Below are 24,283 nucleotides of genomic sequence, written 5' to 3' on the forward strand. Positions count from 1 at the left end.
AGAGCTGGAGGAATCAGGCTCCCTGACTTCAGACTATACTACAAAGCTACAGTAATCAAGACTGTATGGTACTGGCAGAAAAACAAATATAGAAAAATGGAACAGGATAGAAAGCCCAGAGCTAAATCCACACATATGGTCATCTTTGACAAAGGAGGCAAGAATATATAGTGGAGAAAAGATAGCCTCTTCAGTAAGTGGTGCTGGGAATACTGGACAGCTACATGTAAAAGAATGAAATTAGAACACTTCCTAAAACCATAAACAAAAATAAACTCCAAATGGATTACAGACCTAAATGTAAGGCCAGGCACTGTAAAACTCTTAGTGGAAAACATAGTCTGAACACTCTATGACATAAATCACAGCAAAACCCTTTTTGACCCACCCACTAGAGAAACAAAAATAAAAACAAAAATAAATAAATTGGACCTAATGAAACTTAAACACTTGTGCACAGCAAAGGAACCCATAAACAAGACGAAAAGACAACCCTCAGAATGGGAGAAAATATTTGCAAATGAATCAACGGACAAAGGATTAATCTCTAAAATATACAAGCAGCTCGTGCAGCTCAATATCAAAAAAACAAACAGCCCAATCCAAAAATGGGCAGAAGACCTAAATAGACATTTCTCTAAAGAAGATATACAGATTGCCAACAAACACATGAAAGGATGCTCAACATCACTAATCATTAGAGAAATGCAAATCAAAACTGTAATGAGGTATCATCTCACACCAGTCAGAATGGCCATCATCAAAAAATCTACAAACAATAAATGCTGGAGAGGGTGTAGAGAAAACTGAACCCTCCTGCACTGTCAGTGGGAATGTAAATTGATACAGCCACTATGGAGCACAGTATGGAGGTTCCTTAAAAAACTAAAAATAGAACTACCATACGACCTAGGAATCCCACTCCTGGGCATATATCCTGAGAAAACTGTAATTTAAAAGAGTCACGTACCACACTCTTCATTGCAGCTGTATTTACAATAGCCAGGACATGGAAGCAACCTAAGTGTCCACTGATAGATGAATGGATAAAGAAGATGTGGCACATATATACAATGGAGTATTACTCAGCCATAAAAAGAAACGGAATTGAATTATTTGTAGTGAGGTGGATGGATCTGGAGACTGTCATACAGAGTGAAGTAAGTCAGAAAGAGAAAAATAAATACCGTATGCTAACACATATATATGGAATCTAAAACAAAACAACAACGGTTCTTAAGAACCTAGGGGCAGGACAGGAATAAAGACACAGATGTGGAGAATGGACTTGAGGACACAGGGAGGGGCAAGGGTAAGCTGGGATGAAGTGACAGAGTGTTATGGACTTATATATACTACCAAATGTAAAACAGATAGCTAGTGGGAAGCAGCCGCATAGCACAGGGAGATCAGCTTGGTGCTTTGTGTCCACCTAGAGGCATGGGATAGGAAGTGTGGTAGGGTGACAGAAGAGGGAGGAGATATGGGGATATACATATATGTATAGCTAATTCACTTTGTTATAAAGCAGAAACAAACACAGCACTGTAAAGCAATTATCCTCCAATAAAGATGTTAAAAAAAAAGAAGTAACTTTTCCTTTCAAGAAGAAAAATTATGAAAGAAAATTATTTGTTCCAAAAAATTATTTGTTCAAAAAATTAACAGAAACAAGTGGTGTTGGAAAGACAAAAAATTACAGACAGTCCTCAACAGAAAATTAACCTTCTACTGCAGTATTATATCTATTATATAATATACGGATATATTAGTTTGACATTTTAGGCATTACCTTAACTAAACCTCATTATTAAATCCATAAATTTTTTTTCTGACATGGAAAATAATATTCCACAATAAATGACTGAGGAAGTATAAATATAAATCATAAAATCTTAGTGAAAGAAAAAGCAATAGCATCTTTAAATACTAAGAATACTAGTGGGTACATCTTCTAGGACAAATGTAGCACAAAATGAAAAAGTATAACATCAGATTTACTGGCATTTATCATTTGTGGACACCATTAAAACCAGTTTTCAAAAGGTGTGAGGAAGCAATCAGTTAAAGATTTTCTATGATTTAATATGATCAAATGAACATCTATAATATCTAACTTATTAAGACTAATAGTTTACTGATCAATACTTGCTTAAAGACCTTTCCTCATTGTACCCAACAATCAAGAGTAAATATGTCATAAACGTTGCCAAATCTCTATCAGTTCCCAATTTGCAAGACTTGCCTTACATTACAGAGCCAAGGCCCTAAAACACTGTATATATATAATGTATCCTCCCTTGACTTTCACCTTCTGAACTACTACTAAGACTCTGTCTAGCAGATTTTCCCTTTGTGAAGTAAGTCTTATAAAATTAGATTTGCTTATCAGTAGAAAGTAACAGTGATATTTTGGGGGAATCAACAGCCAACAAGTAAAATAACAAGTCTTTCATTATTCTTTTTTCTCCCTTTTCTGATATTATATTATAAATGTGCTTTTGACAGAATGCCAAAAAATTCTTTGGATTATGACATTTTGAAAAGTAGAAAAACATACATTCAATAAAAATAAATTTGTCATTAACTAACCCAAATAAACATTCATTATGGTTTGCACTCTTAATTGCTATCAGCCAATAGGAAAACCTTTTCACACCAAATGGGGAATAAAAGCCTAGAGTGAACACAATTTCTAAAACCCTGCAGTTTATTTAAACCTCCTCCTTACAATCAGAAGACCCACAGCATAATGAGACATTTATTTATTATGAATCTAAACCACCTGCATTTATTAAAAGAAAATAAAAGATCAATACCTGGTTTTATTGGATCCACAGGGCTTTCTTCTTCTGAGCTCTCCAATAAATTCTTGATTTCAATAAACATTTGGAAATTTCTATTTCAATTTGTGTATGTAAACAAGTAAATATTTAGAGTTGTAGGGATATAAAAATTATATATATTTGTGCTGTAGAGGCTATTTATAGATAAATTGTTAAATAATTCTTAAATTCTCAAACAATTCTTTCAGAAATGTCAGAATTTATCTTTAAAAAAGCCTTTCTTAGCCAAAAGATTTTGGTTAGTAATAAGAATAGAACATATGGAAAGGACTTTAATGAAGACATTTCCAGTACTTTCTGGAAATTTTTCCATTCTTGTGTTATTATTAAAAGAGAAATATCATTGACAAACCTCATGTGTCGCTGGACCAGGAGTAATCTCTTTGGAGTCTTTAAAACGCTTTGATGCTTTAACAAATAAGGGTATGGAGCAAGATTTCTTTAAAACAGGATTGTATGTTGCAAGCCCTAAGAGAAAACAAATGTAAAACTAATAAAGCATGTTTTAAATTATTGATTTTGGTCACATGTATATTATTCTTAGATTTGTTATCTTAACATTTATATTTAGCATCACTCTTGAACCCATCCTTTTGAATGCTTAAAGTCATTCAGTTCAGGGATTTGAAATATGATAAGCATAAAACACAAGCATACCTCATTTTATTGCACTTCACTTTATTGCACTTTTCAGATACTGTGTTTTTTACAAATTCAAGGTTTGTAGCAACCCTGCTTCTAGCAAGCCTATCAGCACCATTTTTCTAATAGCATTTGTTCACGTACTTCTCACAATATTTCAAACTTTTTCATTATTAAAATTATATCTGTTATGGTAATATATAATCAGTGATCTTTGATATTACTATTGTAATTGTTTTGGGGTAGCACAAACCATGCCCATGTAAGATAGCAAACTTAATTCATAAGTGTTGTGTGTGTTCTGATTTCTTCCCCATCTCTCTCTCTGTCCTTGGGTCTCTCTATTCCCTGAGACACAACAATATTGAAATAAGGCCAAGTAGTACCCCTACCATGGGGCACTAGAAATCAAATGCTAGAAATGATTAAACTTAGTGAGGAAGGCATGTCAAAACCTGAGATAGGCGCTTCCCCGGTGGCGCAGTGGTTGAGAGTCTGCCTGCCGACACAGGGGACATGGGTTTGTGCCCCCGTCTGGGAGGATCCCACATGCCGCGGAGCGGCTGGGTCCGTGAGCCATGGCCGCTGAGCCTGTGCTCCGCAACGGGAGAGGCCACAACAGAGAGGGGCCCGCGTACCGCAAAAACACAAAAACAAAAACAAAACAAAAAAAACCTGAGATAGGTCAAAAGCTAGGCCTCTTGCACTAAATATTAGTCAGCCAAGTTGTAAATGCAAAGGAAAAGTTCTTGAAGGAAATTAAAAGTGCTCTTCCAGTGAACACATGAATAATAAGAAAGCAAAACAGCTTTAATTCTGATATGGAGAAAGTTTTAGTGGTCTGGGTAGAGATCAAACCAGGTACAACACTCCCTTAAGCCAAAGGCTAATACAGAGCAAGGCCCCAACTCTCTTCAGTTTTGTGAAGGCTGAGAGAGGTGAGGAAGCTACAGATGAAAAGTTTGAAGCTAGCAGATGTTGGTTTAAGTAAAGACGCCATCTCCATAACATAAAAGTGCAAGGTGAAGCGGCAAGTGCTGACACAGAAGCTGCAGCAAGTGCTGATGCAGAAGCTGCAGCAAGTTATCCAGAAGATCCAGCTATGATAATTAATGAAGGTGGCTACACTAAACAACAGATTTTCACTGTAGACAAAACAGCCCTCTTTTGGAAGAAGATACCATCGAGGACTTTCATGTTGGGATGGCCAAAAGTTTCGTTCGGTTTTTTTCCGTAAGATGGCTCTAGTAGTACTTAGTTGTCTTTAACTTCATTCAAAACAACCTTGTTAGATTGTATGTGACAGCTGTCATATCAGCGTGCATTTAAAAAAGACATCAAAATTGGTGAATTTTTCTGTAGCCATTTTAATATTGAAGAGGGAAGGAAAAAAGCAACATTTTTGGCATATTACGCTTTATTATTTCAAGAAAGGTGAAAATGCAACTGAAACACAAAAATATGATTTGTGCAGCGTATGAAAAAGGTGCTGTGACTGACTGAACTTGTCAAAAGTGGTTTGTGAAGCTTCGTGCTGGAGATTTCTCGCTGGATGATGCTCCAGTCGGGTAGACCAGTTGAAGCTGATAGCAATGAAATTGAGACATTAATTGAGAACAATCAATGTTATACCACGTGGAAGACAGCTGACATACTCAAAATATCCAAATCAAGCGTTGAAAACCATTTGCACCAGCTTGGTTATATTAATCACTTATGATAGGTTTCCACATAAGTTAAGTGAAAAAAACCTTCTTGACCATATTTCCACATGCGATTCTCTACTTAAACGTAATGAAAATGTTCCATTCTTAAAACAAATTGTGACGGGCGATGAAAAGTGGATGCTGTACATTAATGTGGAACGGAACAGATCGTGGGGCAGGTGAAATGAACACCACCAACCACACCAAAGGCCAGTCTTCATCCAAAGAAGGTGATATTGTGTATATGGTGGGATTGGAAGGGAGTCCTCTATTATGAGTGCCTTCCGGAAAATCAAATGATTAATTCCAACAAGTACTGCTCCCAGTTAGACCAACGGAAAGCAGCACTCGACAAAAAGCGTCCAGTATTAGTCAACAGAAAACGCATAATCTTCCATCAGGATAACACAAGACCACATGTTTCTTTGATGACCAGGCAAAAACTGTTACACCTTGGCTGGGAAGTTCTGATTCATCCGCCATATTCACCAGACATTTCACCTTTGGATTTCCACTTATTTCGGTCTTTAAAACTTCTCTTAATGGAAAAATTTCAATTCCCTGGAAGACTGTAAAAGGCACCTGGAACACTTCTTTGCTCAAAAAGATCAAAAGTTTTGGGAAGATGGAATTATGAAGTTGCCTGAAAAATGGCAGAAGGTAGTGGAACAAAAGGGCAGATATGTTGGTCAATAAAGTTCTTGGTGAAAATGAAAAATGCGTCTTTTATTTTCACTTAAAAACTGAAGGCACTTTTCGGCCAACTCAATAGCTAGCGAGGAGAAGTCAATGCCTGGCTTCAAAGCTTCAAGGACAGGCTGACTCTCTTTGTAGGGGCTAATTACCTGGTGACTTTAAGTTGAACCCAATACTCATTTACCATTCCAAAAATCCTAGGGCCTTTAAGGATTATGCTATATCTATTCTGCCTGTGCTCTATAAATGGAATAACAAAGCCTGGATGATGGTCCATCTGTTAACAACATGGTTTGCTGAATATTTTAAGCCCACTGCTGAGACCTACTGTTCAGAAAAAAAGATTCCTTTCAAAATATTACTTTACATTGACAATGTACCTAGTCACCCAAGAGCTCTGATGGTGATGTGCAATGAGATTAATGATGTTTTTATGGCTGCTAACAAGACATCCATTCTGCAGCCCACAGATCCAGTTTGACTTTCAAGTCTTATTATTTAATAAATATATTTTGGGAGTTTTCTGGAAGTCCAGTGGTTAGGACTCTATGCTTCCACTGCAGAGGGGCCCAAGTTTGACCCCTGGTCTCCTGGTTAGGGCACTAAGATCCTGCAAGACACGTGGTGCAGTCAAAATATAAATATATACTTCAAAAGGATCTAGCTGCCATAGAGAGTGATTCCTCTGACAGATGTGGGCAAGCTCAATTAAAAGCCTTCTGGAAAGTGTTCATCATTCTAGATGCCATTAAGAATATTTGTAAAAAAAAAAAAAAAAAAAAGAATATTTTTAATTCATGGGAAGAGGTGAAAATATCAACCTTAATAGGAGTTTGGAAGAAGTTGAATGACTGAGGGATTCAAGACTCAGTGAAGGAAGAAACTGCAGATGTTGAAATAGTAAGAGGACTAAAATTAGAAATGGAGTCTGAAGATGACTGAATTGTTGCAGTCTCATGGTAAACCTTTAATGGATGAGGAGTTGCTCCTTATGGTTGAGCAAAGAAAGTGGTTTCTTGAGATGGAATCTACTCCTGGTGAAGATGTTATGAAGACTGCTGAAATTTTGATAAGAAAGGATTTAGAATATTACATAAAGTTAGTTGACAAAGCAGCAGCAGGGTTTGAGAGGAATGACTCCAATTTTGAAAGAAGTTCTATGGTGGGTAAAATGCTACCAAACAGCATGCATGCTATAGAAAAACCATTCATGAAAGGAAGAGTCAATTGATGTAACAAATTTCATTGTTGTCTTATTTGAAGAAATTGCCACGGCCACCTAGCTCTTCAGCAACAACCACCCTGATCAGTCAGCAGGCAACATCAAGGTAAGACAATATACCAACTACCAACAAAAAGAATATGACTTGCTGAAGGCTCAAAAGATGTTTAGCATCTTTTAGCAATAAAGTATTTTTAAATTAAGGTACGTGCATTTTTTAGACATAACGTTATTGCACATTTAATAGACTACAGTACAGTGTAAACATAACTTTTATATGCACTGGGAAACCAAAAAATTTCTGTGACTCCTGTTATTGGGACATGTGCTTTATTGTGGTGGTCTGGAATCAAACCTGAAATATCTCCAAGATACGCCTGCACAGACGTCTGTGTATGTAATAATTAAATTCAAATCAGAAGTAATTTCCAAAAAAAGAAAACAGTACCCCCTCAAAATATATCTACATAGTGAAAAAAGATACCCAACTCTTTTATTCCTACATATTCATTCACATGTTCAGTGAAGAGGTGATGACTGAACTGCATTGGGGATATGAATAAGATTTAAAGAAGCAGAAAGGTGGTTTAACAGCATTCTGGGCACTAAACATGACAGAAGTCAAGGCACAAATTTACATGGAAAAAGTTTTATGTAGCAAACAGATTGGTTAAATGGAACAGGGCCTAAATCCTAAATGAAGACTTTGTACTAGAGGCCATAGGTTTCAAATTGTATTCTAAAATGTACCAGAAATTCTAAAGAACTGCCCAGGGGACAATGTGTAGGTAAAGCCCAAATACAAGAGGCTTTAAATATTTTCAGCCAAAACAACTACAGATTTACTGTTTTATTTGTTTGGGTCCCATACAAGATTTTATTTAACTGAAGTTGTTTAGTAATTTTTTTTTAAAAAGGCTTTTGAAAACCACTTCCATAGTCTAGCTCCTGAAGGTTTTTGACTAAAGGAGATTCATAAAGAAAGAGATAGTTTAAGAAATAAACTCTGGCAGTAGTTCATAGGATGAAATGACTGGAAGATGGGCTGTTTTAGGGTCACTAACAAGGAGTTCACTAACATTGATAATGGAAAGGAAGAACAACTCAGAATATTTTCTAAGAAATGTAATAAACATTTAGTATGTACAGTGATTAGAAGAAGATAAAAATGAAAAGTGGCTATGAAAAAGGTAATACTATGATGGAAATAAAGAAACATAGAAAGAAGGAGGAGAGGAATATCTTGTGCTTGATTTTGAACCAATTATGTTTGAAAAGATGCAGGATATCCAAATAGAAGTGTCTAGAGGACAATCGTAGATATATAACTGAAGCTCATGAGGAAGCTTGCCTGGAGAAAAAGAATGGAGTTATTCACGCAGAGACAATAGTTGAGGTTTCTCTAAGTGAAAGATCACAGAGAGAGAAAAACTAAATAACTAAGGACTAGAACTTGGGGGACTGCACAGAGAGGGAGGAGAAGAATCAAAGAAGGAAACAGTCTAGTTAATAAATCTAGCTACTACAACATTATAGACAGTAAATAGGGAGAGGTTATTTCTTTCTCCATTTGCATGTTAACCAATACTTATTTTGAGTGTCTATCACATGCCATGCCTCGCATATGAACAGTGTTAGAGGTCTACTATATCAAATATTTCAAGAGGAGACTTATAGGGAGGTCACTGTAGAGTATATAGGATGTAACTTTAGAAGAGTGGTGATGAATGAAACTAAATTAGAGGGCATTTAAAAGACACTGTGGGAGAGGAAATAAAAACTTGGAGCATAGAATATTGACAATGAACATAAACAGTGAAATACAAGAGTAGATACAAAGATATTAATAGTGAGGAGACCTTCAAGATGGCGGAAGAGTAAGATGCAGAGATCAATTTCCTCCCCACAAATATATCAGAAATATATCTATATGTGGAGCAACTCCTACATAACACCTACCGAATGCTGGCAGAAGACATCAGACACCCCAAAAGGCAAGGAACTCCCCACATAACTGGGTAGGGGAAAAGTAAGAAAACAGAAACAAAAGAATAGGGATAGGGCCTGCACCTCTGGGAGGGAGCTGTGAAGATGGAAAGGTTTCTACACACTAGGAAGCCCCTTCGTGGGCGGAGACTGCGGGTGGCGAAGGGGGAACGCTTCGGAGCCGCAGAGGAGAGCGCAGCAACAGGGGTGCGGAGGGCAAAGCGGAGAGATTCCCGCACAGAGGATCAGGGCCGACCGGCACTCACCAGCCCAAGAAGCTTGTCTGGTCACCCGCCGGGGCAGGTGGGGTCTGGGAGCTGAGGCTCGGGCTTCGGAGGTCGGATCCCAGGGAGAGGACTGGGGTTGGCTGCGTGAACACAGGCTAAAGGGGTCTAGCGCGCCACAGCTAGCCGGGAGAAAGTCCGGGAAAAAGTCTGGACCTGCCTAAGAGTCAAGAGACCATTGTTTCGGGGTGCACAAAGACAGGGGATTCAGAGCACCACCTAAACGAGCTCCAGAGATGGGCACAAACCACAGCTATCAGCACGGACCCCAGACATGGGCGTGAAACGCTAAGGCTGCTGCTGCAGCCACCAAGAAGCCTGTGTGCAAGCAGAGCTCACTATCCACACCTCCGCTCCCGGTAGCCTGTGCAGCCCGCCACTGGCAGGGACCCATGACCCAGGGAAACTTCCCCAGGAGAACACACGGCGCGCCTCTGGCGGTGCAACGTCACGCTGGCCTCTGCCGCTGCAGGCTCGCCCTGCATTCCGTACCCCTTCCTCCCCCCAGCCTGAGTGAGCCAGAGCCCCCTGATCAACTGCTACTTTAACCCTGTCCTGTTTGGGCAGGAACAGACGCTCTCAGGTGACCTACACGCAGAGGTGGGGCCAATCCAAAGCTGAACCCCAGGAGCTGTGCAAATAAAGAAAAGAAAGGGAAATTTCTCCCAGAAGCCTCAGGAGCGGCAGATTAAATCTCCACAATCAACCTGATGTACTGTACATCTCCGGAATACCTGAATAGACAACAAATCATCCCAAATTGAGAGGATGGACTTTGGGAGCAATGATTATATATTTTTTTCCATTTTCCCTTTTGGTGAGTGTGCATGTGTATCTTTCTGTTTGTGATTTTGTCTGTAGAGCTTTGCTTTTACCATTTGTCCTACGGTTCTGTCTGTCCGGTTTTTTTTTTTTTGTTCTTTTTTATTAATATAGTTTTTAGCACTTATTATCATTGGTGGATTTGTTTTTTGGTTTGGTTGCTATCTTCTTTATTTCTTATTTTCATTGCTTTTATTACTTTTTAATTTTTTTCATTTTAAATAATTGTTTTTATTTTCATAACTTTATTTTATTTTATTTTTTTACTTCCTTTCTTTCTTTTTTTCTCCCTTTTATTCTGAGCCATGTGGATAACAGGGTCTTGGTACTCCAGCCAGGTGTCAGGCTTGTTCCTTTAAGGTGGGAGCGCCGAGTTGAGGACATTGGTCTACCAGAGACCTCCCAGCCCCACATATTACCAAACGGCAAAAATCTCCCAGAGATCTCCATCTCAACGCCAACACACAGCTCCATTCAATGACCAGCAAGCTACAGTGCTGGAGAGCCTCTGCCAAACAACTAGCAAGACAGGAACACAACCCACCCACTAGCAGAAAGGCTGACTAAAATCATAATAAGGTCACAGACGCCGCAAAACACACCACCAGACGTGGTCCTGCCCCCTAGAAAGACAAGATCCAGCGTGATCCACCAGAACATAGGCACCAGTCCCCTCCACCAGGAAGCCTAAACAACCCACTGAACCAACCGTAGCCACTGGGGGCAGACACCAAAAACAACGGGAACTACGAACATACAGTCTGTGAAAAGGAGACCCCAGACACAGTAAGTTAAGCAAAATGAGAAGACAGACAAACACACAGCAGATGAAGGAGCAAGGTAAAAACCCACCAGACCAAACAACTGAAGAGAAAATAGGCAGTCTACCTGAAAAAGGATTCAGAGCAATGATAGTAAAGATGATCCAAAATCTTGGAAACAGAATGGAGAAAATACAAGAAATATTTAACAAGGACCTAGAAGAACTAAAGAGCAAACAAACAATGATGAACAACACAATAAATGAAATTAAAAATTCTCTAGAAGGAATCAATAGCAGAATAACTGAGGTAGAAAAACGGATAACTAACCAGGAAAATAAAATAGTGGAAATAAATAATGCACAGCAGAAAAAAGAATAAAAGAATTAAGGACAGTCTCAGAGACCTCGGGGATAACATTAAATGCACCAACATTCGAATTATAGGGGTTCCAGAAGAAGACAAGAAAAGGAACGGGACTGAGAAAATACCTGAAGAGATTATATTGAAAACTTCCCTAATGTGGGAAAGGAAACAGTCAATCAAGTCCAGGAAGTGCAGAGAGTCGCATACAGGATAAATCTAATGAGAAACACGCCAAGACACATATTAATCAAACTATCAAAAATTAAATACAAAGAAAAAATATTAAAAGCAGCAAGGGAAAAACAACAACATACAAGGGAATCCCCATAAGGTAACAGCTGATCTTTCAGCAGAAACTCAGCAAGCCAGAAGGGAGTGGCAGACACATTTAAAGTGATAAAACGGAAAAACTTACAACCAAGATTACTCTACCCAGTAAGGATCTCATTCAAATTCAACAGAGAAATTAAAACCTTTACAAACAAGCAAAAGCTAAGACATTTCAGCACCACCAAACCAGCTTTACAGCAAATGCTAAAGGAACTTCTCTAGGCAGGAAACACAAGAGAAGGAAAAGACCTAAAATAAAAAAACCAAAACAATTAAGAAACTTGTAACAGGAACATACATATCGATAATTACCTTAAATGTAAATGAATTAAATGCTCCAACCAAAAGACATAGACTGGCTGAATGGATACAAAAACAAGACCCATATATATGATGTCTACAAGAGACCCATTTCAGACCTAGAGACACATACAGACTGAAAGTGAGGGGATGGAAAAAGATATACCATGCAAATGGAAATAAAAAGAAAGCTGGAGTAGCAATTCTCATATCAGACAAAATAGACTTTAAAACAAAGATGATTACAAGAGAGCAAGAAGGACACTGCATAATGATCAAGAGATCAATCCAAGAAAAAGATATAACAATTGTAAATATTTATGCACCAAACATAGGAGCACCTCAATACATAAGGCAAATGGTAACAGCCATAAAAAGGGAAATCGACAGTAACACAATCATAGTAGGGGACTTTAACGCCCCACTTACACCAATGTACAGATCATCCAAAATGAAAATAATTAAGGAAACACAGGCTTTAAATGATACATTAAACAAGATGGACTTAATTGATATTTATAGGACATTCCATCCAAAAACAAGTGAATACACTTTCTTCTCAAGTGCTCATGGAAGATTCTCCAGGATAGATCATGTCTTGGGTCACAAATCAACCCTTGGTAAATTTAAGAAAATTGAAATCATATCAAGTATCTTTTCTGATCACAACGCTATGAGACTACATATAAATTACAGGAAAAACCATGTAAAAAATAGAAAGACATGGAGGCTAGACAATACACTACTTAATAACCCAGAGATCACTGAAGATTTCAAAGAGGAAATCAAAAAATACCTAGAAAAAAATGACAATGAAAACGCAATGACCCAAAATGTATGTGATGATGGGGCTTCCCTGGTGGCGCAGTGGTTGATAGTCCGCCTGCCAATGCAGGGGACACAGGTTCGTGCCCCGGTCCAGTAAGATCCCACATGCCGCGGAGAGGCTGGGCCCGTGAGCCATGGCCGCTGAGCCTGTGCGTCCGGAGCCTGTGCTCCACTATGGGAGAGGCCAAAACAGAGACACCCCCGCTTTCAATAAATAAAAAAAAAAAAAAAAGTATGTGATGCAGCAAAAGCAGTTCTAAGAGGGAAGTTTATAGCAATACAATCATACCTCAAGAAACAAGAATATCTCAAATAAACAACCTAAACTTACACCTAAAGCAATTAGGGAAAGAGGAACAAAAAAACCCCCAAGATAGCAGAAGGAAAGAAAACATAAAGATCAGATCAGAAATAAATGAAGAAGAAATGAAGGAAAAGATAGAAAAGATAATAAAACTAAAAGCTGGTTCCTTGAAAAGATAAACAAAATTGATAAACCATTAGCCAGACTCATCAAGAAAAAATGGGAGAAGACTCAAATGAACAGAATTAGAAATGAAAAAGAAGTAAAAACTGACAATGCAGAAATACAAAGGATCATGAGAGTACTACAAGCAACTGTATGCCAAAAAAATGGACAAACTGGAGTAAATGTACCAATTCTTAGAAAAGCACAACCTTCCAAGACTGAACCAGGAGAAAATAGAAAATATAAACAGACCAATCACAAGCACTGAAATTGAAACTGTGATTTAAAATTTTCCAACAAACAAAAGCCTAGCACCAGATGGCTTCACAGGCGAATTCTGTCAAACATTTAGAGAAGAACTAACACCCATCCTTCTCAAACTCTTCCAAAATATAGCAGAGGGAGGAACACTCCTGAACTCATTCTACAAGGCCACCATCACTCTGATACCAAAAGCAGACAAAGATGTCACAAAAAAAGAAAACTACAGGCCAATATCACTGAGGAAAATGGATGCAAAAATCCTCAACAAAATACTAGCAAAAAGAATGCAACAGCACATTAAAAGGATCATACACAATGATCAAGTGGTGTTTATCCCAGGAATTTCAAGGATTCTTCAATATACACAAATCAGTCAATGTGATACACCATATTAACTAAATGAAGGAGAAAAACCATATGCTCATCTCAAAAGATGCAGAAAAAACTTTTGATAAAATTCAACACCTGTTTATGATAAAAACCCTCCCGAAAGTAGGCATAGTGGGAACTTACGTCAACATAATAAAGGCCGAATATAACAAACCCAAGGCAACATCGTTCTTAATGGTGAAAAACTGAAAGCATTTCCACTAAGATCAGGAACAAGACAAGGTTGCCCATTCTCTCCACTACTATTCAACATTGTTTTGAAAGTTTTAGACAGCAATCAGAGAAGAAAAAGAATAAAAAGAATCCAAATTGGAAAAGAAGTAAAGCTGTCACTGTTTGCAGATGACATGATACTATACATAGAGAATCCTTATATGCTAGCAGAAAACTACTAGATCTAATCAATGAATTTGTTAAAGTAGCAGGACACAAAATTAAGGCACAGAAACGTCTTGCATTCCTATACACTAATGATGAAAAATCTGTAAGAGAAATTAAGGAAACACTCCCATTTACCACTGCAATAAAGAGAATAAAATACCTAGGAATAAACCTACCTAAGGAGAAAAAGACCTGTATGCAGAAAACTATAAGACACTTATGAAAGAAATTAAAGATGATAAAAACAGATGGAGAGATATACCATGTTCTTGGATTGGAAGAATCAACATTGTGAAAACGACTATACTACCCAAAGCAATCTACAGATTCAATGCAATCCCTGTCAAACTACCAATGGCATTTTTCACAGAACTAGAACAAAAAATTTTACAATTTGTATGGAAACACAAAAGACCCTGAATAGCCAAAGCAATCTTGAGAAACAAAAACGGAGCAGGAGGAATCAGGCTCCCTGACTTCAGACTATACTACAAAGCTACAGTAATCAAGACAGTATGGTACTGGCACAAAAAACAGAAAGAGAGATCAATGGAACAGGATAGAAAGCCCAGAGATAAACCCACGCACATATGATCACCTTATTTTTGATAAAGGAGCCAAGAATATACAATGGAGAAAAGACAGCCACTTCAATAAGTGGTGCTGAGAAAACTGGACAGCTACATGTAAAAGAATGAAATTAGAACACTCCCTAACACCATACACAAAAATAAACTCAAAATAGATTAAGACCTAAATGTAAGGCCAGACACTATAAAACTCTTAAAGGAAAAACATAGGCAGAACACTCCATGACATAAATCACAGCAAGATGCTTTTTGACTCACCTCCTAGAGAAATGCAAATAGAAACAAATAAACAAATGGGACCTAATGAAAATTAAAAGCTTTTGCATAGCAAAGGAAACCATAAACAAGACGAAAAGACAACCCTCAGAATGGGAGAAAATATTTGCAAATGAAGCAACTCACAAAGGATTAATCTCCCAAATTCACAAGCAGCTCTAGTAGCACAATATCAAAAAAACAAACAACCCAATCCAAAAATGGGCAGAAGATCTAAATAGACATTTCTCCAAATAAGATATACAGATTGTCAACAAACACATGAAAGGATGCTCAACATCACTAATCATTAGAGAAATGCAAATCAAAACTACAATGAGGTATCACCTCACACCAGCCAGAATGGCCATCATTATAAAATCTACTAATAATAAATGCTGGGGAGGGTTTGGAGAAAAGGGAACCCTCTTGCACTGTTGGTGGGAATGTAAATTGATACAGCCACTATGGAGAACAATATAGAGTTTCCTTAAAAAACTAAAAATAGAACTACCATATGACCCAGCAATCCCACTACTGGGCATATACCCTGAGAAAACCAGAATTCAAAAAGAGTCATGTACCAAAATGTTAATTGAACCTCTATTTACAACAGCCAGGAGATGGAAGCAACCTAAGTGTCCATCGACAGATGAATGGATAAAGAAGTTGTGGAACATATACATAATGGAATATTACTCAGCCATAAAAGAAACGAAATTGCATTATTTGTAGTGAGGTGGATGGACCTAGAGTCTGTCCTACAGAGTGAAGCAAGTCAGAAAGAGAAAAACAAATTCCATATGCTAACACATATATATATGGAATCTAAGAAAAAAAATGGTCATGAGGAATCTAGGGGCAGGATGTGAATAAAGACACAGACCTACTAGAGAATGGAGTTTAGGACATGGGGAGGGGGAAGGGTAAGATGGGACAAAGTGAGAGAGTGGCATGGACCTATATACACTATCAAATGTAAAATCAATAGCTAGTGGGAATCAGCTGCATAGCACAGGGAGATCCACTCGGTGCTTTGTGACCACCTAGAGGGGTGGGATAGGGAGGGTGGGAGGGAGATAGATGCAAGAGGGAAGAGGTATGGGGATATATGTACATGTATAGCTGATTCACTTTGTTATAAAGCAGAAACTAACACACCACTGTAAAGCAATTACACTGCAATAAAGATGTTAAATAAAAGATATTAATAGGATACAAAATTAAAAGCCTTTGTCCCACTAGTAGTCGGGCAATTCAAAGCCACTTACTTTGAAGAATAGATTCTTGTTGATATTTTAAAATCTAAAATATTTTAGAATTGATGGGTTCATATGAAACACTGTTAATGCTTTAGCTTTATTTACATAGGACATTTCAAAATTTTAAATAAAACTTAACTTCTGGCTCTAGATCAATTATTCTAATATCAAGTCAATTAATAGGATAGATGTCCAAATTTATAAAGCCTTTTTGGAATGCTGGTATGGACTGAATGTTTGTGTCCCTCCACAATTCACATGCTGAAACCCTAATCCACAGTGTGATGGTATTTGGAGATGGGGCCTTTGAGAGGCAGTTGGGTCATAAGGGTGGAGCCCTCACGATGGGTTTAGTGTCCTTATGAGGAGCGCATTCTCTCTCTCTCCCTCTCTCCCTCCTGTGTGAAAACACAGCAAGATGTCTATCTGCAAACCAGGAACAGGGCCTTCACTAGGAATAGAATTGGCCAGCACCTTGGGCACCTTGATCTTGAACTTCTCAGATTCCAAAACAGTGAGAAATAAATTTCTATTGTTTAACCACACAGTTTAATGTACTTTTGTTATAGTAGCCCACATTGACTAAGACAGAAGCTAATGTGTTTTGATCTACCAAGTGACAAGTGTTGTAGCAAATGCCATCTTACTATAAAAACAGCATGCATGACTTTGAAATAATATAATTTATATTTATAGTACAGAGAAATAATGTACATATATAAACATAGTATCTTAACAGAGAGTCTTATATACACAAACCGTACCATGCATGGGAGAATGTACCAGTTGCTGTGGCTTCCAGAAAAACCCCCACAAAATACCATCAGGAAATGGGTATAGAATTCCACAGTCAATTAATTGAAAATTGCAACTTTAGCCATAAAGATCTATAAAGGTTAATGCAATAGGTAAGGTTATTATCCAAACACTACTGTAACTAAGTTTCATTTTCAGTTATAAAGTATAGTCTATCCCCTACTTTTACCAAAATGCTAAAGCAACTGATAAATATTTGCATTCATGGTTATAACTCATTAAATGAAAAGAAAATATTCAAAAATAGTTGTAGTAGATTTCCTTCTATTGGAATTCCTTTGAGGAGTATTAAGTGAAGCGAAACTTTTCTTAATACACATCTTGCTGCATTTTAGCACTTAGTCTGCTTTAAGTTACAGAGCATTAAAAAAATAAGTTTACTGCACTTAATCTTAAAATATATTTACAATTACATATGTTACTGCTTATATGATACAGGTCAAAGATTTACAATGCTTTACCAGCTCTGATTCACAACTGGATTATGCAGAAACTATCTTCTATTTGTTTACCAAAATGCCACATTTTAATCAAAGGTCATGGAAGAAGAAAACTTCTCATTCCAAATCAAACATCTATGAAAAGTCTGCCTGAATCATGACTACTATATAATGGGAAATTCAAGAGCAGATGATTCTTATAATTACATATTTTCCAGCCCTATGCCAACTCACTCTCTCTGAAATGTCAACCAATGCTACAGGGCAAAAATGAAGTAGAAGAGGAAAACTGAGTAATTTAAAATAAAAATCATTTTGGTGCATTAGAGCCAACTCAGAAATAACTACCACTTCTACGAATAAAGCTGCAAAACCTCATATTTAAAAAAATGGCTTTCTTCATAATGAGCCAAAATTTATAAATCATGTAGTCAATTTTGTTTATGAATACTGAGTCCTTTTTTATCTGAAGGTGACAGAAAATTACTGGAAAATAAATATCCCATATGTGAGCATATCTTTAGAAATTAAAAATGCATCTAGAAAATCGTTCATTAAAATGGACTGCATGGCTTTAAAATGTCATTTAGAGAGTTTAGATTTTTATGGAACACATTGTCTCTCAGATTTTATTCTTCAGCTCTACAAATGAAATAATAGGAGAGACAAAAGATTAGTACACAAGGAAGTATTATTATCAATGTCAAAACCACATTTAGGTTCAATGCTCCTCTCCTGTTTGTAACACTCGATTTGATTAAATGGCACTTCAGATTATGACCACAGAACTGCACAGTCTATTAAATTCAGCTTATAGGTGATGAGAAAAAATGATAGAGTCCCGATAATGCGTAAACTTTTAACCAAAATTTCCATGTATGTTTTACCATACCATTGACTTCTCTTACTAAAAACAAAACAGGTATTACATATTTTAAGAAATAAAATCTTAAATACTTAAGGATGATACCTTAAAGTTACTATAGAGTATCTAGGAATTATTGCCAACACAGCCCCTACGGAATGGACTATTACAGTGCACTTCAACCTAAGTAGACTGAGAACTGCATTTACTGGAGTCTACCTAAATTATCCACCTGTTAAAATGTGTGTTCCTAGCATTGATTAAGCAGTAGGGCTGCACTCTTATGACATATAAACACAAAAGCACATAGATTTGACTTGACCAAAATATATCTTCAAATGGCAGTGTTCTGTTTATCTGTGTACCACCAAGTACATACTTATCAAAATGTGTATCCAAAACCCTGTCAGATGAAGTCTTTGAACTGCTGACAATTTTGCTCTCTAATAGGTACATTGTACAAATTTGAATGACTTTCACCAGTCTTGCAAATGTAGGTATAACATACTTTCTGTATGAATTATAGGAACCAACTGGAAGGAAGGATGATCACTTTCACCTAACACCATTTTGAGTAGGTAGTATATATATATATATATGTAACACATGATTTTTAGTGATGAATGAACAAACTTATCAAGTAATCAATAAAATATGATATTATCTTTAAGGTAAATAAAATACCTCACAACTGGCCTGACATATTAGTAGCGAATTTTCCTTTCATAACTGAATTTGGGCTTTATATTCTACTGTTCATTTTTAAAGGTTTGGATTCAGAATGTCAAGAACATTATCTAAGCAAAAAGTTGAGAAGTCTCAGCATATATTCTAAGTCCTCTTACTAAGTCCTCTTAGATCATCATCATTATGTTAACACTCAAGGCTGAAATAGTAAGGTATTCCCTCTTAAAACTGGAACTTATCTCTGTGAATACTGTATGTGAAGATCAGGATAATGCTATGTGTCTTTGTAAAACATGTCATGTCATAGATCAAGTTATAAACTGTTCTTTAAATATAAATACCAACCTTATTTTTAAAATAATTAGAACATTTGATTAGTACTAATCAAACTGAATTATTTAAGAAAGCTAGAGTAAATGAACTATGATTTAAAGCAAAACTTTTAAGTGGCTAATTTTTACCATTTTAATTGTGACTATTGCCATTTTTTTTAACTTGCTAAAAATTGTTAAGCCCCTAGGTGCATTTGGATTTGAATTTTTCTTTGACTATGTCTGCTACAATTTATTCAATACTACAATAAAGCTAGACTGAGTTTAGAATTTTCTGAAAGAAGAGCCTACACCATTTATTTAATGACAGGTCAATTAAAAATGATTAACGTTTTTATTTGCAACTTAATTGAACACATTCTGTGTCTTAAAAAATATATTTTATAGCTTAAATGAATGAAAGAATGGGGTTTTCATGGTTTCATACACAAATGTTTTATTTATATTCATTAGAGATCAAACAAAAACTATTAGGTTAACCACTGAATATCTCAGAAAGCTTCTTGCTCATTTTCAGTAAATTTAAATCTATACATAGATATAAATATAAATAAGATTTTTTCCTTCACCTTAACAGTGTTCTCTGTTCATTCTGTTCTTGTGGTCATATAATGTAAATATTTTCCAACCCTGTTGCCATAGCTTCATGAAATAATAGCAGGATTCTTCCCTTGCAAGCCTTCTCATCAGCTACCACTAATTAATTTAACCATGACAAATAACAGTGGGATTTGTTTATATTAATGTTTATTTCCAAATAGTTGATAGTTTCCTCATCTGTCTTCAATACCCATGACCCACAGGGCCTATTCACAAGCCCTTCCATAGCTTTGGACATGTTTCTCCACTGGCCTCTGGCTGAATTTGTTCTATGGCTTGAAATATCAAGACTAAAAACCAAAGAGGATCATATTTAGCACCACACATTTTAAACAAATCTTTCTCAAAGTGTAGTTCATGGACCATAGGCATCAGAATCACCCAGATTAGTGTTAGAATGCAGATGCCTTGGATTCATGACAAAATAATAAGTCATATTCTCTGAAAGTGGAATGAAGAGAACAAATTTAACAAAACCCATTGTTTAGACCTCTAAACTACAACTTAATATGTAGCTGTTCCCAAATATATTTAAACACTGAATCGCTTTTCCCAAAAACTATTGATCAAAGAATAAATCTTAAGAAATTACGGATGAGACTATCATTGCCTCTAGAATATCTGAATCTCTTATGTTCCTTTGCCTGCCTATGGTAGAGCCACAATCGGTACTTGTTGAGCTGAACTGAGCCAAACCAAGGAAGGAAGAACCGATTTATGAGTCCACTAGAGTCTACTCCCATGACTTTTAAGCATTTTAACCATTCTTTTTTCATTTTACTTTCTCAGTAACTGTCTATGGAAAAATGGATACCTTGAATTCATATTTCTACTTATAATGTGAAAATGTTACTTAGATGATATATCACATAAATATTTGCAAACAAGTTTAACAACTGCTGCCTGAGAGGATAGAGATTTATAGGAGGCTGGCATCATTAAGAAGGTAAAGAGACATACTTTTCAGTGTATATCCTTCAGCACGTTATGAATTCTGTCATAGGCATGTCACGTTATTTCAATATGGAGCCAAATGTGTAAAACTATTTCATGATCACGGAAGATACAATTCTTTGAAATGTAAGTATATTTTCATCTCGATTTTATTTTAGTCTATCATTTTCCACAATAAATCTTAAACCTAAAAAATTCAACCTTTCTGTATACTAGCCATATACACTTCATAAATTCTATAGACCTTATAAAGTTTTAGTTTCTTTCTTTATAAAAGGGGGATAAAATGGAGCAGAAAAGTTAAGGAACTTCTACAAAGTCACAAAAGGAGTAAGAGCCAAATCATTCAACCACTTTTAATCCTTAGAACATCCCTGAGAGGAAAGAAAGGAAAATAAAATTATTTAAATTTTACAGGAAATTGAGTTAACAGCTGAGTTGTGACTTGCTCTATGTTTTTAACAACTCTTTTCAATATTCACACTGCCTTCTTAATCTTCTTTTGCTGTCTCTAGCACCTTCCAAAAACATCAAATTTGCCAAAAAAGATGATGTTAATTAAATGAGAATATTATGCTTTTATCTCAACATTACATTTCCCTAACAGGTGAATTGGGTCTAAGAGATGGAATAAATTAAGGTCTATATGATAAATTCAGGAAACTTGTTCCTGGATTATTAATCCATACCATATCAAAGTAGATATAATGTCTATACTTTTCAATTTATAATAAATGCATACACATTTAAGGAAAACAAAAATGTCACAATTCTGAAAACCAAGTTGTCTTCCAGTCTCCGTATTGTCACACTCCCAGTTGTCTAGGCTGCCACACACTGCTACTTTCTAAACCTGTTATAAACTTTTTTTTTAAATCTAGAGTTAAATATTATTTTCCAAAACCCAAATAACCCTAAGTCCCATCTTTTGGTGAAGGCTGCCTCTCTGTGGCAGAATGCAATGTGTCATGTTTTCGGAGGGACAATTTACTTTCTCACTTTTTTTTAACTGGTAGAAAAGATCCATATGATGTTTTAAAATACATAGATTTAAACACAGTGTTTTCATCACTCTTTCAGGATATTTTTGGCCCCATGTTTGGAAAGGGCTTTGGACCCCCAGGAATCACCTCGCTCACCTGAGAAAGAGTATGTAACAAGAGGTGAAAACAGTATTTATGCAAGTAACAAAAATCAAGTAAAATAGAATTGCTCAAATAGAATGGTCACGTTTCCTGTCTTTTTTGAAAGCTGAAGTCATTTTTCACTCTCCTCTGAGTGACTCTGCTGGTCAGAAGGACACTTATTAATAGATATTGTACCTGCCAGAAAGCAGCTGTTGTCTTAATTTCCTGAAGAAATTACTTTAAAGTAAATACTAAGTGTGCCACAAGATAATGCCTCCTATTCACTTAAAGAGAGATGATAGAGGAACATATCCTATTCAAATACTGAAAGCAAACATCAACTGGATATGTTTTAAAAAATATATTGAGTTAATCTTTCTTTCTCTACTAGTGACCTTTGTTAGTTGAAATGAAGTAGGCTCAGAAGACCTTATTATAAAACATATTTAGGAAGGCAGACATATTTAGGAAGGACATATGTTCTAATAATAACATTTTTTAAGATTTGATACTTTTGACCACATGATAACTGAAAGATTAACATTTGCACATTTTAACTAAAAGGAACAAAATCTCTATCGTAAGCATGTGACTTGTTATATCTCAAAAGTAAATGATTTATTTAATTAAGCAATATAGTCACAAAAATGACATTTACCTTCTCTAAAACAGAACATGCTAACTAATCAGTGAAAACGGTAAAAACTAATTAGGAGAAGATACACAGAGGGTCAGAGTAAACATTTCAGTAACCAATATCAAGCTGCTTTGTTGTTTTTGTTTGAAGCATAAGTATATCAAAAAACATCACTCAGAAAACTGTGCAGATTCTTTTTTAAAAAATGATTTTAATACAGGTCAAAACCTTTGACATGAAGTAAATGAATGAAAACACCAAAGAAAGTTACCTGCAAAAATTTCTGATCAAGAAAATTATTACAAATACTGATTGCTAATGCTAATTATTGCAATATTGCCTTCCCCTCTTTTTTTTTGTTTAACAATGTCTGGGGGCCGGGGAAGAAACATGTTTTGTCTCTGCTTCAACAAATACTGAAATCTATTTATATGCAAATAAGCTATCCATTATTAGTATGAGAAGAGACTTGTGCATAAAGGGAGAAATAAATTATCACTAGAAGCCATTAATGAAATCCATTTCAAAACATAACATTTTATAAGAGCTCTCACCCATGTAATATTTGTTTAAGGCTTGAGGGGAAATGGTGAGTTCTACACTTAGATGAAACCCAATACTACATTATTTCTCATGCCAATTTGTTTTGTAAAATGCATTTATCCTCTCCTTAGAAATGACCTGATAATTGTAACTCCAATGAGTTTCTTTAGAGAACCTTATCATTGAAGTCAGGGTCTTATGTGTTCGTCACACAACTGTCAGACTTTTTAGGGTCGTCTATTTTTGTTGTTACAGTAACTGTTACTCCCTGAGATTTAAAAACATTAACATTCATTTTTATACTCTAATAGTAGTAACGTAAAAATAAATGAGCTTTAAGAAGAAGGAATATGAGTCTTTCTGGAATCAGTTGAACTTCTATGGAGAAGACTAAAATAAAAAATAATAGAGACTATAAAATAATTTCACATGCTTTGACGATTTTCTCTTTGGGTTTCTTGTTTTGTTCTTCTTCAGCTCATAAATTCCTTGTTTAGCCCATACTTGCATCTCTGTCAGTTTTAAACATTGCAGATACATTCTTCCCTCTGTCATCTACTTAACTTTGCCAAGGGTGCCCAATGTTGAACTGAAATACTTAGGTTTTGATATATTCATGCTTATACCATTCTTTGCCTTATGGTTCCACTTTTGAAGTTTTTAAGAAGTCTTTCTCCACTTTTTAGGTTGCAATGGTATTCCCAGTATTTTCTTCTACTAACTTTGTAGTTTTACCTTTACTTGTCTTTAATTCATCTGGATTCCATCATTGTATGTGATATTTGGTAAAGATCTAATCTGATTTTTCTTTAGTTATTGTGTCCGTTTCCTCAGTGGGCCCTACTAAATTTTTCCTTTATCCATTGATTTGTGGTGCCAACT

General features: G+C 36.1%; 1 long non-coding RNA gene across 1 annotated transcript in view; it reads right to left on the reverse strand.

The window, feature by feature from the left end:
- Positions 1-3,198: 3,198 nt before the first annotated feature.
- LOC113625978 (uncharacterized) overlaps positions 3,199-24,283 on the reverse strand; it is a 161,941-nt gene continuing 140,856 nt past the window's right edge. The window contains exon 6 of the long non-coding RNA XR_003434976.1: positions 3,199-3,314. This is a non-coding gene — a long non-coding RNA (uncharacterized LOC113625978). The remainder of the gene's footprint in view (positions 3,315-24,283) is intronic.

The sequence above is a fragment of the Aethalodelphis obliquidens genome, unplaced genomic scaffold (assembly GCF_003676395.1).
Source record: "Aethalodelphis obliquidens isolate GAN/ISIS:26980383/991018 unplaced genomic scaffold, ASM367639v1 scaffold17, whole genome shotgun sequence".
Lineage (NCBI taxonomy): Eukaryota > Metazoa > Chordata > Mammalia > Artiodactyla > Delphinidae > Aethalodelphis > Aethalodelphis obliquidens.